We start from the raw sequence: 16,388 nt of genomic DNA, 5'->3' as shown, positions 1-16,388 counted from the left end.
ATTAAACTTTGTTTTAACATAAAAATGTTATTGTTATATACAATTAAGTTTGTTCATACTTACCTGGCAGATATATATATAGCTGTATTCTCCGAAGTCCGACAGAATTTCAAAATTCGCGGCACACGCAGTGGGCGGCCAGGTGGTAGTACCCATTCCCGCCGCTGGGAGGCGGATATCAGGAACTATTCCCATTTTCTATTCATATTTTATCAGTGCCACTGTCTCCTGAGGGGAGGTGGGTGGGCAACTTTAATTATATATATCTGCCAGGTAAGTATGAACAAACTTAATTGTATTATAACAATAACATTTTGTTCATGAAACTTACCTGACAGTATATATATAGCTGAATCCCACCTTCGGATGGTGGGAAGAGACAGAATAGATTTTTTGGGAAACTAAATTAAGTCGATGATATACATCTTGGTTCCTCACCTGTTAGCATAGCCGACTTCGTGATTACTGTCACCAAAGTCTGCTTCTGCGTTACTAGAGTTGCCAGCGAGGTAGAGACCTGTAATGCTGGTGCGCTCTAGATGATCTGTCAACGGGGGCGTGACCACAATGTGACTAGACCATATGACCATACTTTCTGAGGGCAACGAAGCTAAAAACCACCACCTGACCTAACCTATCAAGTTAGTTCCATAACTTCTAGGCTAAAGAAAAGGAACGCGCCTCAAGCGACCAACCCTTCAAAGTTAAAAGCACACCTATCCCTTTTCTATAGGATAGGATTCGTGTTGCTTTTGTGCTGCCCCTATAATATTATCTACGGATATGTATGGTCCTAGCGACTTACAGATCTCAAATGTCGTCTTCACATCCCGTCGGGAGTGTGAAGCGAACACAGAGTTGCTTCGCTAAAGCGTGGCACTCAGGATGTTATGAGTGTCATGCCCTGTTGAAATGCTTCCGAGGCCGCGCCCTCACCTCTTGAGCATTCATATTAAGAAAAAATCTCAATCTTTATGCAAACATAACGAATGAGACTTCTTAAAAGAACTCCTTGACTATAATGCCAGGGTGTTCTTGGACATGAACTAGTCTGGTCTTTTACGGAACACCGCAGATTGTCCGTTGACCTCGACTTTCTATAGTTTTATCAAGATAAAAACTTGAGAGACCCGACAGGGCACAGGACTCTCTAATGCCCTTGCCCAATAATTTGTGCCATACCCTTGTTCTCCAAGCCTTCGGGTCAAGGGTTAGACAGGTTTTCGTTCTTATCAAGAACGGAAGGCTTAGAGGACAGACCGCATTATGTCCTTTAAAGCTAAAACCTCTGATGATGGCTAAAAGCTCACTAACCCTCTTTGCCGTGGCTAGAGCGGTTTAGAATGTTAGCCTTTCTGGTCACGTGTATTAAGTTCGCAGAAAGGATAGGTTCGAAATGCTTTTGGCATCAGAAACTCAGACTACGTCTAAGTTCCATGCCGGAACCTGCGATCCAGAGAATTTCAAGATCTCCCCAGACCTCAAAGATCGTGAAGCTTTGTTGTTTGACAGAACCGAATCTCTGAGCCTAGAGGCCGTCAACAACTTTGCATATTCTACAATAGTTAGGACTTCTATCTTATCTCATACTTCATACGGAAAGATAGAACCATAAAGAAATTCACAGAGGTCGAGTTGGAGGAACAGTCATTTCCCTTCACTATCTTCCAGAAATGGCCCGCACCGATTGAAACACTGAAAATAGGCAGCACTGCTTGCCTTGGCCAAGAGACTGCCATAGTCTTGAAGATCTTATCGCTTCTCGATAGTCTGAACGCCTTCAGACTCCGAGAGGAGAGATATTAGATACTTCACTAAGTGACGATGTTAGATTACACCGATTCTCTCGGGAAGGGTCTTTGGACAATTCTCTGAATTACCTGACCTCTGTGAATCCACCCTCTTGAGGCCAACCATGTGGTGACTAAAGCTAATCCTCTAGGATCATGAATAAGGGAACAACTTAAGAGGAAGCTCCTTCGTCTTCAATATTACGAAAAAATTTAACGAAAGGACGCCCTCAGTCTCTCCTCACTTTCGACATACTTCTAAGTGAGGATTACTCAGACGTCAGTAGTTGTTGCCTTCGATCGAGAAGACCCGCACGGACGTGCACTAGTTTAACGAACCTCTTGAGGATCGTTACGTTCCGTGCCCAAGCCCATAAACTAATTCTCCTCTTCTTGAGCTATGAGAGAGCTGAGAAATTATCCGAGATGATTTGGGCCCACTCGATCCAAACTCATCCTTCGAGGAACTGGAGAGCCGACCAAGGTTTTGGCTCCAATTCTTTCAGCAATGTGCCAGAACATCTATTCCTCTGTTCGGATGTCTGGCACCCTCTCGCTATCACCCGAGGTGATCCTCAAGCCGTTGAGAGAAAATTAGAATTATTACAAGATCTTTGATGTTATTCCAATTTCTTCGTGAGGAAAAATTGTAGAGGTCTGAATTGCTGTTTATTCAGGGAAAACAAGCTTCTCCAGCGAGGAAATGGTCCCCAGCAAACTCATCCATTCCCTCACTCGCAGCCTGCTTCCTTCCCTAAATAAGGCTGCGCTTTGCATAAGCAGGAGAGCTTATTATAGTGCTATGCCGCGGTAGATTCGTACAGAATTCTGTTACCGTGCGGTAAACCCGCACCGAACAAGTATAAGAGATATCTTGTTGAAATTTCTAAGTAAACGGAAGGCATGTTCATTCATGATTACTAGAAATTTCCTCACCCGAGGCTAAAATCCCATGATTGTAGGGCGAGAGACGCAACCAACCGCGCATGACACCGAGCTAGCCGGTACTGCGTAGATCACAGTAACAGCAGCCTTGTTCATCATCTCGCACTATCTGCCTGAGTTGCCAGCTACTCCTTTTACGAAGGGATAGGTATGAAATTATCGAGCAAAAGGACTCTCAAGCAGGCATATTTAAACGAAACAAAATTTGCTAAATACAGAATCTGAGTTGGTGCTGTCGTAACAATACCTGAATAGTTATTCTTACTCCGAAAACTCTTGGATGGTTGAAGGGAGTGTCAAAATAAATACATTAGAACAACAGTTCTTTCGGCTTCTATCCGCAGAGGTAAATACGATATGCGTATATGACTTGACCCATGCGTTAGCAAATGACGCAAAGATAAACTACGTAAGTATTGTAGTAATTTGAACATCGAATTCTCTACTACATCTTTCCTCGACGAGGAAGAGAGAAAGAAATGAAAAAAGACTGTCCCACGTTCTAATGAATGAGGACTTTTTAAAAGAACTCCTTGACTCTTTTCCAAGACTCTTTGCCAAGAAAAGGGAGTAATATTCGAATAGAGATCATCAAGAGAGAACCGAGGATCGAAAAGGACCGTTCAATGTTCTTATGATATTGGACATAAGACTTCCTGGATCTAAGTCTACAAGTCTTTTTCCTACTCCCCGGATGAGCCTCTGAAAATGAATGAGAACTCTTCCGAAATTTGTTAATGAGTTGTTATCCGCTTAAACGATAAAAACGCTAAAATCTATGTCAATGAGACTACCCCTTTATAGGGCCCCGAGGGGTCCCCCACTTAAATGACAAAAAACGTTTAGTATCTTGACAATGTGGGGAAAACGTCCTTACTTGACAAAACTATTAGCACTTTCGCTCAATAGGGGAAAACCCTTTAACATGACCGAAAGTCACCCAGGAATCCGAGTATATAATCTTCCCGATTCTCAGAGAAATCGATGAAGAGGAAAGAGGGGATCGAAGAAAAAATTTGGGTATGTCTCTCCGCTAACTCCGAATCCTTTTTAAAAATTTCTGTAAAGGAATGTCCTGTGGAGAGTCCTGAAAAAACCTCCTCTTGACGAGCGTTTATAAAGCGTCAAGCGTCCTAAGAAACGTCCTGAACAGCAAATAAAATGCCTTCTACAAGTCTTTCTCTCGCAAAGCGTCCTGCCGAGCTTCCACCGAAGCGTCCTGGCGAATGTGCACAAAAGCGTCCTCATAAGCGTCCTGCCGAGCGTCCTCAAAAGCGTCCTGGAAAGCGTCCTCAAAAAAAACATCCTGCGTAGCTAAGAGCGTGTCTGAGCAGAGAACACCAAGTCTTCTGAACGACGTTTCAGAGAGGAACTCGTTGAGCGCCCTGATGCATGCAAGTCCCGCCAAGAGGCGTCCTGGCGAGCGACCTTGCCAACATCTCAATGTTATGACGAACCGCCGTTTTGCGTATGACGTTGAATATTTTCAAGGGACGTCCTCATGCGAGTCTCCATGGAGAGCCGCACGTGCTCCTGAAGTGTGTGAACACTAAAGGAAGACGTATGGCTTTTCGTCTTCAAGACGGGCCTTAAAGACCTTCATACCTTTTTACAAAGACAGTGGCCGCCTGTGCGACAACTTGCGTCTTAGTAATGCAAAAGAACATCTCCAGAAACGCACTCAGCAAAGGAACGCCGAGCGTCCGAAAGACACCCTCGCAAGGTGCTTGCCGAGCGTCCTGGAGAATGTCTCTACTTATAGGACGTCGAGCACCTCCAAAAGCTAGCTCACGTCTAAATTGGCCCTTCTTATGCGAACCAGAGACATAAGTTGTTTGACTGTGCAAAGCAGCTTGCGGACGTCAAACTTATCAGCTTGCTTTTTTTTTTTCGAAGTAAAGCGAACGTACATACGTATACGCCTAGCAGTCTAGCGCCATGAGGAGAGGAGACGAAAACTGAGTTGCTCCTCCAAAAGGTGGAATCAAGAATGTCCTTGATTACCAAATTCTTTTGGAATGCTAGCGAGGTTGAAACAGCTCTAACTTCATGAGCGTTCACTCGCAGGAGGCTCAAATCACTCTTCTGGCAAGATGAATGAGCCTCCTTAATAATGTATAAAGAGCGTTCACTCGCAGGAGGCTCAAATCACTCTTCTGGCAAGATGAATGAGCCTCCTTAATAATGTATACATGATGTATAAATGAGCGTTCACTCGCAGGATGCTCAAATCACTCTTCTGGCAAGATGAATGAGCTCCTTAATATGTCCCTTAGGAAAAGAGCCAGTGCATTCTTCGAAATGGGTAAATGTGGTCTCTTTACTCTTCATCCTCTCGTGACGAGAGAGAGGACGTGAAGCGTCCTCTTCTCTAAAGCTTCTTTAGGGGCGCGAGTCCTTCCGAGAGCCCCAACCCCTGTGTGGGGAGGATGCCTCGGAGGACGAGAAACAATCCTTCAAGATTCGTGCACGTGCTCGATCTTCGGCAGCCTGGGAAGCGACAACAGGACCTGCCGAAAGGAAGCCAGATCAGCATGAAAAACCCGTAACCCTCCTTCGTCTTTTGACATGCCCTCTCCCTGGTTTTCTGGGAGTCCGACAGAGGTCTAGGCCTAGAGGCGTTATGGGGCCGATCTGACGTTCCCTCCTAACGAGAGAGGACGTGAAGCGTCCTCTTCTCTAAAGCTTCTTAGAGGGCGCGAGTCCTTCCGAGAGCTCCAACCCTTGCGCGGGGAGGACGCCTCGGAGGACGAGAAGCAATCCTTCAAGATTCGTGCACGTGCACGATCTTTAGCAGCCTGGGAAGCGTCACAGGTTCTTTTTTTTTTTTTTCTGCCGAAGGGACGCCAGATCGGTGGGGAGCCCCCGTACCCTCTTGCGGCTTTCGACATGCCCTCTCCCTGAGTCCTGGGAGTCCGACAGAGGTCCAGGCCTAGAGGCATTATGGGGCCGATCTGACGCCCCCTCCACAACACAAGGGGCACTACACTCACAACACTGATTGGAGAGTGAGCACTTTAGTCTAAGATTACTTGATGTAATCCTCTAGCAGACACTTCTTCTAGGCCCGAAAGCCATACCACAGGGTTAGGCAAAATAAAATCTACAGGAGGTTAGAAGGTTCATTATTTCTAACTTCTGTTTACTGTGGAGGAAAACTCCTGATTCTAACACGCTCTAAAATGCGTACATGAATCCTACTTCTTCCGTAATCAGTCACACATTACACTAATTACATTGAACTTATGCAAAGAAAACATGTAACGCCATATATACTAAGCGAGTGTCTACCGAAAGTTCCGGTAGCTTCACCTTACCCCAAGCAGACCAACAAAGTCTGAAACTAGGCTAACTAGCTTCGACATCAAAATGCAATGAAAAAATTTACGATAGCGTATGCCTAGCCACAAATCCAAGTCAATAATCGAAAGAATAATTAGGATACTTAAGCGGCTAATGAAGTTTTCAAAAGCCTCAGGCGGAGGTCTGTAAACAGTTGTTTACCGACCGGCGACAGAAAAAAAATATGAATAGAAAATGGGAATAGTTCCTGATATCCGCCTCCAGCGGCGGGAATGGGTACTACCACCTGGCCGCCCACTGCGTGTGCCGCGAATTTTGAAATTCTGTCGGACTTCAGAGAATACAGCTATATATATATCTGTCAGGTAAGTTTCATGAACAAAACTTCATTTTAATGTATGACACTTACCTGGCAGGTATATATATAGCTGATTGACACATTTGGAGGTCAAAGACAGCAACATTATTAGAGTATAAATAATTAAAATTATCCATTTACTCTAGGTTCCTTACCTGCTAAGGTAGCTGACTTCATAGGTCCTGCCTCTAAGCCTGCTTAAACCTTAGGAGCTCTCAACAAGGAAGTGTCCTGTATGTTGAAGAAGCTAAGACTGGAACTGACAACTGGACGTGACCAATGTGTTGACAGAACCGTACAGCCCTCTTATGCCACGGCATTCAAGCTAGTAATAGATCATTTACCTGAACTACACACACACCACACCAAGATAATACTAACACGACTGATAAAAGTACACAACACTTTTCTCAGACGACCAAAAAACACACACATCACCTAATAAAATCAACTAGCTTAAAAGAAGGTTATGGGGTAGTAACAAATCCTTTGCCCAATACTGTACCAGAGGACACGTATGGGACCTAGCGTCTGACAATTATCAAAGGTTGTCTGATATCCCTAAGATAATGAGACGCAAATATTGAATTAGCTCTCCAATATGTGGATTCAATAATTTCTTTGAGAGCTAAATTCTTTTTAAAAAACCAATGAAGTCGCCAACGCCCTGACTTCATGAGCCTTCACTTTCAAAACACCAGAGCTCTGCTTCTTGCACACAACATGTGAGCTTCTCTTAATCAACTCTCTCACGAAGAAGGCTAGAGCGTTCTTCGTCATGGGTCTACTGGGGTCTTTAACTGAACACCAAAGAGCATCAGAATTCCCTCTGATCTCTCTTGTTCTTTCCATATAAAATCGCAATGCTCTCACTGGGCAGAGAACTCTTCTTGCTCATGACCCACTAACTCAGAAAGACCCAAAACTTCAAGGATCTTGGCCAAGGATTAGCCGGATTCTCATTCTTGGCCAAGAAACTTCCTGGAACTGAACACACTGCGTTGCCATTTCTCCATCCCACCTTCTTCGATATGGCCTGAAGCTCACTAGCTCTTTTAGCCGTTGCCAAAGCGACTAAAAAGATAGTTTTCTTAGCACATCTCTCAGAGAGGATTTCTCTAAAGGCTCGAATTTGCTAGAGGTTAAATACTTCAAGACAACATCGAGGTTCCAAGCAGGTGGCCTGCATTGGGGTTGTTTCTTGGTACCAAATGACCTAACAGATCTCTAAGGTCTAAGTTATTAGAGATGTCTAGATCTCTGTGTCTAAACACTGAGGTTAGCATACTTTTATAGCCTTTGATTGTGACACTGACAATTCTAAATCCTTCCTCAAGTATAGAAGGAAGTCTGCGATTTGGGTAACAGAGGTACTGGATGAAGACACTTTCCTGTTCTTACACCACTTCCGGAAATTCTCCCACTTCGACTGATATACTGTAATTGTGGAGGTTTCTTCTGGCTCTAGCCACTGCACTGGCCACCTCTCTAGAATATCCCCTCGCTCTGACAAGACCTTTCGATAGTCTGAACGCAGTCAGACCCAGAGCGAGGGTATTCTTTGTGAAACCTGTCGAATGTGTTCCCCTGAGTAAATCTACTCTTTAGAGGAAGAGTTCTTGGCGTATCTATTGTCCATTCCAGTACTCTGTGAACCAACTTTGGGCCGGCCAAAACGGAGTACTATTAAGGTCATCCTCGTTCCTTGGCTCTCCCTGAACTTCTTCATAACTTTCCCCAAGTAGCTTTGAATGGAGGAAAAGCGTAAACATCTAAGTTTGTCCAATCCATCAGAATGCGTCGACCGCCACTGGCTTCCTGATCTGGAACTGGAGAGCAATAGGTTGGTAATCTTTTTGTTCTGGCTGTCGCAAAAAGATCTACTACCAGACGGCCCCACAACTTTCACAGGCTCTGGCAAACCTCCATGTGCAAAGTCACTCTGTCAGGAGAAGTTGTTCTCTTCTGCTCAACAGGTCCGCACTCACATTTTTCTCCCCCTGTATAAACCTGGTGAGCAGCACGACGTTTTCCTCTTCCGCCCAAAGCAGAACTTCCTTTGCCAGCTTGTAGAGGGGAAAAGAATGAGTCCCTCCTTGTTTGCGGATGTATGCCAGAGCCGTGGTGTTGTCCGAGTTGATCTGCACTGTCCTTGTCTCGAATCAACTCTCTGAAGTGCTTCAAGGCCAAGAAAATTGCCATCAGTTCCTTCCTGTTTATGTGCCAACTTGTTTCTTCCTTGCTCCAAAGTCCCGACACCTCTTGAGGGCCTAATGTCGCTCCCCAACCCGCGTCCGACGCGTCGGAATACAAGATGAGGTCTGGGCTCTTCTGCTGAAGCGACATCCCTCTTGCTAACCTGCCTGGAGTTAGCCACCACTTTAATTCCTCCTTCACTTCGGCAGGAATTAGAAACTGGAAGGAATCCGGTTGCAATTTTCTTGGCCATGAATCCTTCAGGAAAAACTGTAGAGGTCTCATGTGCAGTCTTCCTAAAGAAATGAACCTCTCTAGCGAAGAGAGTGTGCCCAGTAGACTCATCCACTCTCTTGCTGAGCATCGGTCTTTCTCTAGAAAGTCCTGCACCTTCCGAATGCATAGGGCTTGCCTTTCGGGGGACGGAAAAGCCCGAAAAGTCACTGACGATATCTGAATCCCCAAATAAACTATCTGTTGTTGGGGATTCAATTGACTTTCCCATGTTTACCACAAGACCTAGGTCTTTTGCTAAGTTCAACGTTTGATTCAAGTCCTCCAGACATTGACTTCTTGATTGGGATCTTATCAACCAGTCGTCCAGGTAAAAAGACACTCTGATCCCTCTTAAGTGCAACCATCTCGCCACATTGGACATCATCCTCGCTGAACACTTGGGTGGGCTGTGCAAACAGCCGAAGCACAGGACCCTTGAACTGAAAGACCCTGTCCTGAATCACAAACCTTACTACTTCCTGCTTCCTGGATGAACCGGAATATGAAAAGTATGCGTCTTGTAAGTCAGCCGGGTCACCATCCAGTCCCCTGGACGTACCGCTGCCAGCACTGAATCGTTCGTCTCCATAGTGAACTTGGTCTTTTCTACGAAAAGATTCAGTTGATTTACGTCAGAACTGGCCTCCAAACCTCCCAAGGACTTTGCAACCAGGAACAACCGGTTGTAAAATCCAGGAGATTCGTGATCCAGAACAGGTTCTATGGCTCCTTCCTCTAGCATGGAAGCTACTTGCTCCCACAAAGCCGTTTTCATCACTAAATCGTTGTAATTTGCCCCGAGGGCTCTCGGAGATGTTGCGAGAAGAGGTCTCTTTAAGAAAGGAATCTTGTACCCTTCCCGAGCTACATTGACAGCCCAGGGATCTGCCTTCATGTTCTGCCAAACTTCCCAAAAACCTTGAAGTCTGGCTCCCACTGTCGTCTGGAGGACTGAGATCTCATTGTTTAGTGGTGGTCTTGGCTCCTCTTTTCGCGGGTACTCTCTTACCTCTAAAGGCGGGTCGAGCGAACGTTCTGCCTCGAAAGGGCTGTTGATTCCTTTGGAGTTTTCTTAACCAACTTGGATGGTAAGAACTTCTTAATTGAAGACGAGAGAAGATCTTGAGTGGCCTTCTGAGAAAGGGCGAGAGCTATATCCCTAATCACCTCTGAAGGGAACAGTTGTTTCGAAAGGGGAGAGAACAGCAACTCCGATTTCTGAGAGTTTGAAAATGATGTTATTATGATATAACAAAGTTTCATGTATACTTACCTGGCAGGTATATATATAGCTATATTCTCTGTTCGCACTGGCAGAATTTTCAAAACTCGCAGCAACCGCTAGATCACTGGTAGTTCAGGTGATCGACCACCCCGCATCCCCGTGGCGCTGGTGCTCGGAATCATTCCCATTTTCGTCAGATCTGAACCCTGTCTCCTGAGGGGAGGTGGGTGGGAATTTAATTATATATACCTGCCAGGTAAGTATACATGAAACTTTGTTATATCATAATAACATCATTTTCATGTATGACACTTACCTGGCAGGTATATATATAGCTGATTGACACATTTGGAGGTGGGTCAAAGACAGCAACATTGTAAGAGTTTTAAAATTTAAAATTCAAAATACTCTTAGATTCCTTACCTGCTAAGGTAGCTGACTTCAGCATTCCTGCCTCTTAGCCTGCTAAACCTTAGTAGCTTCCAACTAGGACGTGACCTATTAGTTGATGAAGCTAAATACAAGGGTCTGACAACTGGACGGGACCAATTTTTGTTGACAGCAAACCCTAGCCCTCTCATTACACGGGCATTCATGCTAGGATAAGTTAGACCACCTGAACCACACACAAAACTAAACCTAACACACTACACTTCACAGACTGAAGAGGAAATAAACCCTCTCAGACAAACCGGAAAACAACACCACTTCATTAAAATACCTAGCATGTTAGTAAGTTATGGGGTGGAAAATCCTTTGCCCAATACTGCTCCTGAGGATACATATGGACCCAACGTTTGACAATTGTCAAACGTTGTTTTGACGTTTCTAAGGTAATGACTTGCCAAAAACACTGAATTAGTCCTCCAAAACGTCGTTTCAATTATATCTTTGAGGGCCATATTCTTTTTAAAAAGCCAAAGAAGTAGCTACTGCTCTCACTTCGTGCGCCTTAACCTAAGGATCCGAAATTTTCTTCTTGGCATAACATATGAGATTCTTTAATTAGTTCCCTAAGGAAAAAGGCAATAGCATTTTTGGTCATTGCTCTGCTAGGATCCTTCACAGAGCACCACATGATTCTGAAGTTCCTCTAATCTTACTGGTTTTCTCCAAATAATAGCGCAATGCCCTTACTGGACAAAGAACTCTCTCTTGTTCCTGTCCTACTAAATCTGAAAGACCCATAATTTCAAACGACCTTGGCCATGGATGAAGCTGGATTCTCGTTCTTGGCCAAGAAACCCCTCCTGAAATGAGCAAACCGCTTTGTCATGTTTCCAGCCAATATGTTTGCTAATTGCTTGCAGCTCACTCACCCTTTTAGCTGTGGCCAAGGCCACCAAAAAGATGGTCTTTTTCGAGATATCTCTCAACGAAGCTTGATCATCGGTTCGAACTTACTAGTTCCTAAAAATTTCAGGACCACATCGAGATTCCAGGAAGGAGCTCTGTATTGGAGCTCCTTCCTTGTTCCAAAGGACCTTATGAGGTCTCTCAGATCTAGTTATTTGTAATATCTAGACCTCTATGTTTAAATACTGAGGCCAACATACTCCGATACCCTTTAATCGTCTGAGTTGACACTTTTATTTCCCTTCTTTAAGTATAAAAGGAAGTCGGCAATTTGGGTCACAGAGGTACTGGATGAAGAAATCTTCCGACTCTTGCACCACTTGCGAAAGATTTCCCACTTTGCCTGGTACACCTTAATAGTAGAGGCTCTTCTAGCTCCGGCCACCGCTCTGGCCGCCTCTCTAGAAAACCGTCTCGCTCTGACAAGTCTTTTCTTTCGATATAGATAGTCCTGAAGAAAGCGTCAGAACAGACCCAGAGCGAGGGTGGGTGTTCTTGTGGTACCTGTTGAAGTGAGGCTTGTTTTGAGTAGATCTACTCTTGCTGGAAGTGTCCTTGGTTACATCTATTGTCCATTCCAGTACCTCTGTGAACCAATCTGGGCGGGCCGGCCAGTATGGAGCTATGAGAGTCATTCTTGTCCTTTGATCTCCCTGAACTTCTTCAAAACCTCCTCCTAATGCTTGAACGGGGGAAAGGCGTAGACGTCTAGCCCCGTCCAATCTAGAAGAAAGGCGTGCTACTGCGACTGCTTGACGGTCTGGGACTGGAGAGCAATAAGTCGTCAATACTCTTTGTCATTGGCTGTCGCAAACAAGGTCCACCACTGGGCGACCCCATAATTTCCACAGACTCTGGCATACTTCTAAATGAAGAGTCCATTCTGTTGATAGAAGTTGACCTTCCCTGCTCAACAGGTCCGCTCTCACATTCTTCTCCCCTTGAATGAATCTGGTGAGAAGGGTTACGTTTTCCTTCTCTGCCCAAAGAAGGATCTCCTCCGCCAACTTGCAAAGAGAGATTGAATGTGTCCCTCCTTGTTTGCGGATGTACGCCAGAGCTGTGGTATTGTCTGCGTTGACTTGCACCACCTTGTTGCGAATCACCGCGTTGAACTCTTTCAAAGCCAAGAAAATCGGCTAACCTTCCTTGCATCTCTTCAAGGAAGTTCCTAGTCTCTGCTTCCTGGCGGGAAGTCTGAGCAAGCGGAGAACGACGACGAGACGGATCATCAAAACGAGAAACTCGATCTTGAGTTCTACGATAAGGAGAAGATATCGGAGAGACTGCTCCGTATTCAGAAGGAGGGCTCCTCCAGAGACCGTCGTATACATGAGGTATTGCGTCTTGTCTTGACTTAAAGGATCTCCTCCTTTTAATCGGAACCACCTCTTCCTCATCACTAGAAGAGAAAATCTCGGGACTACTCCACCGTTCTTGAGGGTAACGCTCATCTTGAGAAGACGTAGGTCTATGCGTCCTCTTCAGAGGACGCGAAACTTCCGCATAACGTCCATACCTGCCTGACGCAGCACTATCTGTAGAGGAAAAACACTTCCCAGTGTCGCCTTTTCTATGACGCACTGCTGCAGCCTGGGACGCAACAGGACTGCCTGAAGGGACGACTGATCGTAAGGGAACCCCTCTCTCCTCCCTTCGACTGTCGACATGCCTTCTCCCTTGGGTCTGGGAGCTTGGCAGAGGCCTAGGTCTAGGAGCACGAGTGAGACGATCAGCCGCCCCCTCCACTACACTGACACTTTCAAACGTACCCACTTTGTCTGTAAGACGCTGAATCTGATCGCCCATTGACGCAAGGGCGGCAAACACTTTCACATAATTAGTATCCTCAGAAACAGCAGCGGGCGCAGGAGAGACCTGAGGAGAAGGATTAACAACTTCTACTTGGGAAGAAGGGGGAGAAATAACAGAAGTATTCAAGGCCTTACTAGAAGATCCTGACCTCTCACTCCGAGACACCGATCTTCTTACTCTATCCTTTTCTAGTCTCTCAACATATTTTGTGAAAGTCTTCCACTCCTTCTCATTTAAACTTTCACACTCATTACATCTATTATCCCAAGTACACAAAACCTCTCTACACTTCTTACATACTGTGTGAGGGTCTACCGAAGCTTTCGGCAGTCTCACCTTGCACCCTTCTTTCATACTATACCAGAATCAGACATTATAATAACTTCCAATCGCGATTGCCAATCCAACTTTCCAATACGATACCCAATAAACCATCCAAGTACAGCGAAAGTCAGCTAACGAGTTTCGAATTCTAGCAGGGAACCAACAACGATGTTGCCGGTTCAGTGGCAGAAAAAAATCTGACGAAAATGGGAATGATTCCGAGCACCAGCGCCACGGGAGCGGGGTGGCGATCACCTGAACTACCAGTGATCTAGCGGTTGCCGCGAGTTTTGAAAATTCTGCCAGTGCGAACAGAGAATATAGCTATATATATACCTGCCAGGTAAGTGTCATACATGAAACCCCTTTTGAAGCGAAAGAACACAACAGCGACCTCTTCTTCAGTACTCCTGCTGTGAACAAAGAAGCCAGTTCATTCATTCCATCTCTCAGAGCCTTGTCCATGCAGGACATAATGCTCTTAGCCACTTCCATATCCTGCGAATCTTCTTCTTCTAAGGAGTTCGCCAGTGCTCCCAAAGACCAATCTAGAAAATTGAAGACTTCGAAAGTCCTAAAAATCCCTTTAAAAAGATGGTCAAACTCGGACGAAGTCCACCAGACCTTAGCAGACTGCAATGCCTGTCTGCGTGAGCTGTCCACTATACTGGAGAAGTCCCCCTGGGAGGAGGCAGGTACTCCCAGGCCTAGACTTTCTCCAGTAGCGTACCATACTCCTGACTTCGATGCTAACTTAGCTGGTGGAAAAGCGAAAGAGTATTTCCCCGCTTCTTTCTTATCCTTCATCCAGTCATTCACACGTTGAAGGGCCCTCTTCGCCAAAATCGACAGAGTCATCTAAAGGAAAGAGGACTTCTTTGAAGTCTTAGTCTTGGAAAACTGAGATAAGAGAGATAAAGGAGCCGTTGGTTTGAATTCACCTTCAAAAATCGAAAGCAGACGTGAAGTCAAAATCTTGTAATCCGAAGACGGTTCCGTATTCTTCTCCTCAACAAAATCCAAATCCTCTTCTGCTGAAGAAATGTCTTGCAGATCACTGTCGTGTTGACGCTTCGCTGACGGAATAACGTCCTGCCACCTGCGTCCTGCGGCTATCGAAGAATCGGCGTCCTGCCGCCTATCGATGTCCTGCCGCCTGCGTCCTGCGTCCATCGTAGACACATCTGCTTCCTGCCGCCTGCGTCTTGCGTCCACAAGTGAATCCGAGTCCTGACGTTTGCGTCCTGCTTCTTCCGAAACCATCTTCTTCCTGCGTTCTGCGTCCTGAAAAACCAAGCGATCGCCCGTCCTCGTAGAGCCAGTGCGTCCTACATCCTCGGCGAACGCATCCTTGTCTTCCGTCTTCTTAGAAGACTTAACGGGAAGGAAATCGTCCTTCCGCCTCGAAGATGCCTGCAAAGGAGCATCCCAAGACTTAACGAGAACTGCCAGCTTAGACTGCATTTCCCTTAAGAAACCCTTCGTACTATCTTCCTGAATGGCAGAGGACGAAGGAGGAGGATTACGAGAAGGACTGCGACGTAACGGAGAGCGATTTTGTACTCTACCCGACGGCGAGAGACGAGGGGAAGACAAGCAAGAAGATGGAGGAGTCTCTCTCATCGAAATCCAAGAACGAGAAGGCCGTACTGAGTCCTCTTTAGAACGAAAGATCCTCTTCCTCTTGATCGGAACTGCGTCCCCTTCTTCCGAGGAAGACAAAACCTCCGGACTACTCCAAGCCTCACGATCTTGAGCATGTCTCTCGAGAGCGGTCGATGTCCTGAAAGTCCTCTTAAGGGGACGAGACACAACTGCATACCGACGTTCCCGCTCAGATGTCGAACCATCTGAGGACGCACACTTCCCAGTTACGCCTTTTCTGCGGCGAACTGCAACAGCCTGGGAACTTGCAACAGGACTGTTCGAAGGGACGCCTGACCGCGATAAAACCTCTCTCGCCTCCCTTCGACTGTCGACATGCCTTCTCCCTTGGGTCTGGGAGCTTGACAGAGGTCTAGGTCTAGGAGCACGAGAGAGACGATCAGACTTTCACTGACATCAAAAGCACTAACTTTATCCGTAAGTCGCTGTATCTGGTCGCCCATGGACGCAAGGGCAGCGAACACCTTAACAATCTGTGTATCGTTCGCCTCCTCCGATACAGCAGTAGGCGCAGAAGATACCTGGGGAGAAGGAACTACCAATTCTACGTTAGAAGAAGCTGGGGAGGAAACACATTCACTCCTTTTGCTAGAAGAATTCGACTTCTCGCTACGAGAAACAGATCTCCTTACACGATCTTTCTCAAGCCTTTCAACATATTTCATAAATATCTTCCACTCCTTCTCTGATAAATTCTCACATTCAAAACACCTATTCTCCAAGTACACACATTCTCTCTACACTTTCTTACAAATAGTATGAGGGTCGACCGCAGAACCTTCGGCAACCTTACCTTACAACCCCTCTTTTACACAACTCTAAACATACTTCGAAACTTCAGTATCCAACATATTTAAAGAACAATCCAAAGCGAATGCCAAGCTAACGTTTCCAAGTACAATACCAAAAATCCATGAAAAGTCAGCAACGAGAATGAAAATCCTAGCAGGGAACCACCAACAATGTTGCCGGTTCGGCTGGCAGAGAAAATCTGGCCCAATTGGGAACGGTTGCCTGAACTACTAATAGGTTACTAGCGTTTGCCGCGAGTTTTGAAAATTTCTGCCAGGTGGAACAGAGAATATAGCTATCTATATACCTGCCAGGTAAGTGTCATACATTAAAACAAATTTTG

At 45.6% G+C, this 16,388-nt stretch overlaps 1 protein-coding gene across 2 annotated transcripts in view; it reads right to left on the bottom strand.

The window, feature by feature from the left end:
* Positions 1-16,388, bottom strand: part of LOC135206959 (DNA-directed RNA polymerase I subunit RPA1-like) — a 38,952-nt gene that overhangs the window by 6,916 nt on the left and 15,648 nt on the right. The window lies entirely within an intron of this gene.

Source organism: Macrobrachium nipponense, chromosome 31 (assembly GCF_015104395.2).
Source record: "Macrobrachium nipponense isolate FS-2020 chromosome 31, ASM1510439v2, whole genome shotgun sequence".
NCBI classification, from domain to species: domain Eukaryota; kingdom Metazoa; phylum Arthropoda; class Malacostraca; order Decapoda; family Palaemonidae; genus Macrobrachium; species Macrobrachium nipponense.
Note: the sequence above shows the minus strand (reverse complement) of the source record. Positions and strands in the feature narration are given on the sequence as shown.